The sequence below is a fragment of the Pelobates fuscus genome, chromosome 13 (assembly GCF_036172605.1).
Source record: "Pelobates fuscus isolate aPelFus1 chromosome 13, aPelFus1.pri, whole genome shotgun sequence".
Taxonomy (NCBI): Eukaryota; Metazoa; Chordata; class Amphibia; order Anura; family Pelobatidae; genus Pelobates; species Pelobates fuscus.
In genome coordinates, this window is record NC_086329.1 from 106,447,525 (window position 1) to 106,453,524 (window position 6,000).

Genomic DNA, 6,000 nt, shown 5'->3' on the forward strand with positions numbered 1-6,000 from the left:
GTGTCCCAGGTTGCTGAGAAGGGGGTCAGGACCCCTGATCCCTCTGGTGTAACTAGGCAAAATGCTGTGGGGACTTGGGGAGCAGAGGCCATTTCCGCTTTGCCCCGATGCCAGCGCTTCTGCTGGGGTAGCCTGGATGAAGCTTGGCTGGGGAGGGGAGACATCACTTACCTCCTCCTCCTGGTATTCCTGCGTGGGTAGTTGGGGATCTGTCCAGCATCCCTGTAGGTTGGGTGCAGAGACCACGGTCCCATCTGCACGGTCTGGGATATTAGTGTCTCCCCTCTGTAGGGTAAGCTGCCGCTGGGGAGAGAGGGCAATATGCTCCTCTCCCTGAAACACATGCTGCCGCTGGAGAGTGAGACCAACTGTCTCCACTCCCAATAAATTGTCCTGCTGCTGGGGAGAAAGACTGACTGTCTCTGCTCCCTGTAGAACACACTGCTGCTGGGGGAAAGGATGACACCTTTGGCCCCCTGGGATGCATACTGCTGCTGGGGAGGGAGATCGCTTGTCTCCGCTCCCAATACAATACTCTGCCACTGGGGAGAGAGGCTGGCTACCTCCTCCCCCTGCAGGATACACTGCTGCTGGGGAGAGAAACCGGTTGTCTCCTCTCCCTGAAACTCACCCTGCCTCTGGGGAGTGAGACCGATTGTCTCCACTCCTTGTAGGAAACACTGCCGCTGGGGAGAGAGGCCGGCTGCCTCCTCTCCCTGCAATTTGCACTGCCACTGGGTAGAGAGACCGGTTGTCTCCTCTCCCTGAAACTCACCCTGCCACTGGGGAATGAGACTGGTTGTCTCCACTCCCTGCAGGATATGCTGCCGCTGAGGCAGAAGGACGGACTATTTCACCATCTCTGCCTGCCATTCTGCTTCTTCTTGCAGTTCTTCGATCAGTAAGTTCCTCATGGACTGTACATATTTCTCAGCTGGGTTGGGTCCGAAGAGAGCCAGCCGCCTCTTCAGTCCGGCTCTCGGTCCGGCTCCGACCCAAATGCCCTGCCAGGGGAATATTATGAGCTATCCTCAGCTCATGACGATATTTCCTGGGTGCCTCCAACTGCTTGGTGGTAGTAGGAGCTGTAGTAGGTGGTAGTAGGAGCTGTACCTGACTCCTTGTTCTCCGCTATGCGGTACAGCCATCCCCACTGTCATCCCCACTGTCTTTGCTATCCCTCCTTCCCTACCCAATCTGTGTCTGCCCTGTCTCTACATGCCTGGAGGGTCGAGTCAGACGCTACCTCACAAACTCGGCCGGGTTATCCTAGAGAAGGAGTGCTGGGGTATCTGGGTTAGTACTGGGTACTGGGTTATGGGGGTTAGCCTGGGTGGTCCACTGACAGGGATGGTGGCGGGGCACTGATGCAGGGGAACTGGCCCAGGGGGCTGACTCAGTGCTGGGGACCGGGTTCTGCGGTCTTACCCGGGTGGTCTGCTTACATGGCCGGTGACGGGGAACAGGTGCAGGGGAACTGACATAGGGGGCTGACCTACAGGCCTACCTTTGAGAAGCCAGGGCATAGGGACAGTTGTGGGTGCTTACCTGAGCCTCAGAGTGTGAGTCGTGTCAGGAGTTATGGGCCTGCTGCTGGGTCATCAGAGGGTAAGCTTCTTTGAGGGCCTGGACAGAGAGATAGGTGGAGGTGTCCCAGGACGTTGCCAAGCAGCACTTCTGTGGGTAGGTGATTCATGAGACCTACTTCCACTCTCTGGGCTCCAGTGCCCCAATCCAGGTGAACATGGGCAGTGGGTAGGTAGTGGACATCTCCTCCAGCCACTTGGATGGTGACAGTACCCCCCATCCTTTCTTCTTCGAGGATAAGCTGGAGTGTCATAGGTGTCTCCGAGCTCTTGGAACTTGCGCCCATTCAGCCACACTAGTTGTCTGTGGTGGTCTCAGTTATCATGGGTGGCCTGGACGGGGTTCACCTCATGCAGGATGGTACAGGCTTCCTTGTTGGGGCTCTGGAAATCTGTGTAGTCCCTGCTGCTCATGGGCCAGTAGCGACTACGAGGTGACCCACTGTGTTTGACCCCCGGTTTTGGGGACAGTTCTGCTTGATGTGGCCAGGCTGGTCGCATTGGAAACATTGTCGGTCTGCCCCGGGGAATGCTCGCTGGGAGGGTGACCGGACCGGGAAGCCAGAAATGGGAGATGCAGCAGTGTGGTTGGGTTGTAGAAGAGGTCAGATGGGGGGTCGGTAGCTGGGAGAGGGGCCGGGCGTTGGCACCGCCGAGCATCCACATACTTGTCCGCCCATTTGGCTGCTTCTGTCATGGTGGGGAGCTCTTGTAGAAGTGATCAAGCATGAACAACTGGAGGATCTCTACTGGGGTCTTGGCTTGCTGCGATGCCATCCAGCTCTGGTTGGCTCAGACGATGTGGCATTCCCACTTAGCATGGGAGTCTTTCTCGCATTTCTTGATCCCCCTGAACTATGCCTCCATTGGCACTGCATACCGGGATATTATGACTTCTTTGACAAATTCATACTCTCAAACCTTGTCTGCTGGCACATCTCGGTAGGCTTCTGCCACCCTCCCTGTTAGGGTCCTGGCTAGGATAGTGACCCATTCTGCCGGGGCTGCTTCTTGTAAGAGGAAATGGAGCTCGAAATCCTGCAGTAAGTTGCTGATGCCTTCTTTTGTCTCCTTGAACTCTTTGAAAGCTGCAAAGGGGTTGGGCCAGACCTTCTGGGGACCTCTCTCTGACTTGTCTTTCATCTGATTGTGGGGTGTTCGCCCCATTCTTCTGGGCAAGGACATTTGCTGGTATCTCAGTGAGAATTTGGTTCGTGGTTTCCTCTGAGAGGGTTTTTTTTGTAGAGTGACAGGAAAAAGATGATTTCTCTGGGCATAGCATCTCCTTCGCCCTCTGGCTGTGGCCCAGCTGCCTCTCTGTGTGTGCGGTCGTCTTCCATGAGGGCTGCCATCAGGTCAGCCTGGTTGAGGCTTCCACCAGGTTGTGTAATGTTTGTTTCTTGAGAATGGTGTAGTCCACGGGTCTGTTCGACTCCTGAACTCTGATTCCGTGTCACTGGGATGTAAGAACCTGCTGCTTGCCACCAGTTGTAACAGGCCTAATGACAACCCGACTGGTTGTCTTTGCTCAGCCACATCTTGTCCATGGAAGGGAATCAGTTATCACACATAGAGACCCATTTCCCACCCAGTAACCAGACGACACACAGTCCTGGGGGTACAACAACAACTTTATTGGCCACACTCGGTTTTATACTTTCCCCATGCAAGGGGGGAAATCACACAATTACAATGTCCCCACCCGGAGGTTGGACATGGAACCAGAACCCCAGGCCCTTTGTCCCCTGTTCCCGCCACTCAGTTACCCCCCTCCCACGGGCCTGTGCATGTGACAGGAACTCTAGTCGTTTTGTCCCCAGTTCCCACCACCCATCCTCAGGGTTTCCCACCTCTGGTGACCAAGGGTATCCCATGAGCTTCTGTACCTGAGAGTCCCATCGCAGGAAAACTTCCCGCCTATGTGACTCCCAGCTACAGAGAGCCCGTCAAACTGCCATTGTCCCCAAGGCATGTCCCCACCAGTCTCAGGGACACCCCAGAATGGTAATCGGCATGAACAGCCACCGTTCGCAGGGTCCCTGGGTGAAACCAGGCAAGGGAAGCATCTCCTTTTGGGACACGAATGCTCCCCCTTGCCGCCATTCGTCTCCCGAATGGTGAGCAGGTCAAACACATGAATACACACAATACAGTGAAAACACAGGAAATATCACACAGCAATATATGAACATGCGGCTGTCCCGCCACACTTATTAGACACCCTCCACCTTAACGGTCTGAATGCTGATTTCGACCATTTTAACTATTTATTAATTTGTTCCTTATAACTATATAGTTAAATATAATCAGATATGTTTATTCTACTCTTTCCCTAATATATATGCTATTCAATGCATATAGTTTTAATATATGTCCTTTTTATAAAATTTATATTTTATCTCCTATATTTTTTTTTATTCATGATTATTCAATTATTGAGGTGATCGTCTCTACAAACATCAGGAACTACTTTCATCCCACCCCATCACACCAACTCTTACAGACTACAGGATCTTCCTACATGACACAGCTTAAGGAAAAATACTACATTGGTGAGATCAACCCACAGATAGTGGGGTATATGTAGTGCACTATATACTGGACTGCAATTGATCAGGACTGTAGTATTTTGCATTTTTCATTTTTTCATTTTTTCATTTTATCTTTTATCTTTTATTTTTCTTTTTCCCTTTTTTTCCTTTTTTTCTTTCCTTTTTTTGCAATATTTTCCTTGATTGGATGTTTTTCCATTTTTTCATTCATTTTTTTCACATGATTTTTTCCATATTTGTATCACAGTTGTTCCATTTATCTAAGAATTTGGACAATTTTCCTCTTTTTGCCCATTCTTTTTCGTGGTGATATGTGGAGTTAACCCTGCGGAGTACCTCTGACAAAGTGGGGCATTTGGTGCTTTTCCAGTGGGCAGAGATACAAATTTTTGCTGCTAAAAGAATGTTAAACACCGCATCCCTAGAAGGGATGTCTCGTAAATTAGTTATGAGATAATGTAGATATCTATCTATGCATAGCGTGTGTAAGGTTCTTTGTATGGTGTGCCAATACCTCTTCTTAATAATACTACTAGTAATAATGGTTCTCCTTATAACTTTGTATTCAATATGTTTTTATTATGTATGTTTTTTTTTCTTTTAGTATTTTCATTAACTTTTTCTATTTATGACTATTTATTTATTTTGTATGCTTATTTATAGTTATTTCATATATGATTAATTAATGCCATTACATATATGCTTCCCCTTGACAAGTAGTGACATATTGTCTTCATCCCACTTGTTGCCCTTATGCAATATGGCCGACGAGGCTTTTAGGACTTATTATGCACATTCTGAAATATCCCTCGATATGTTACATCCTGTGACGTAAGCCAAGGGGCGGAGCTGTATAGAGACGGACGTCACATCAGCAAAGCTCGTTTCAGGACTTATGGTAAAAAAATTCATAGCTGCGAAGGTCACTACGTATCCTATAAGGCCATATGAGATATTAGTCACGACGCGTCATTTCCAGGCGGCACGTGCGACCAAAGCACAAGCAGGAAATGTATCAAACACACCAGATTGCACTAATTAATGATATACAGCCTATATAAACTAGGACGGGACAGGAACATCCACACTTCTGAGGAAGCCCTGCCGGGTGAAACGCATTAAGTGTAATACTGGAGGACTTTTATTCATTTTTATCAGTTGATTCACTGTTTGTTTCATATATAAGGATATACTGTTTTATTAATATTAATATTTTTATATCTGTCCTCTACTGGTTTACAAGCATCTTGCATATCTCAGGTGGGGATAATACCATCAATGCTCTACTAGACAGAGGAAGTCATTGCTCTGGAAATTGTAAGTAGGCTACCACGATTTTGTTACCTACACCTTGTATTGATATACTACCCTATAAGACTCTTCCTGTCTTTTATCTCTCTTATATATATTGGATATCAACTAAATCCAAGCTACATATATCCTAAGATGGGGATTGTACCGTCCAAGCAACATACAGCAGAGCTTTTCGTAGCTCAGTAAAGTGTGAGTTAGTCTTCTGTACACTTTTCTTAAGGCATTGTATATATAAATTACATATTGCACTATTATTTGTCTGTTTTTCTTTTGTTTTGATGTTGTATAATCAATTATGATCTGTATATACTGACCCCGAACAAGTATGTAAAATTATACATTTATATCAAAGGTGCCTTGCCTTAATTTGATCTCTTGGGCATGGTTTATCAAATTGTTTATCACATTTTGTACTGTTTGGTAGGTTCTGGGAATCCTTGCCGATTTACTGTACTATTGTAGTGAGCGGCTATTTCTTTTTTTTCTTACAGCAAAGTCTGTCTTACAGCAAAGAAAAATGAAAAGAAACAGGAATGACTCAACAACTC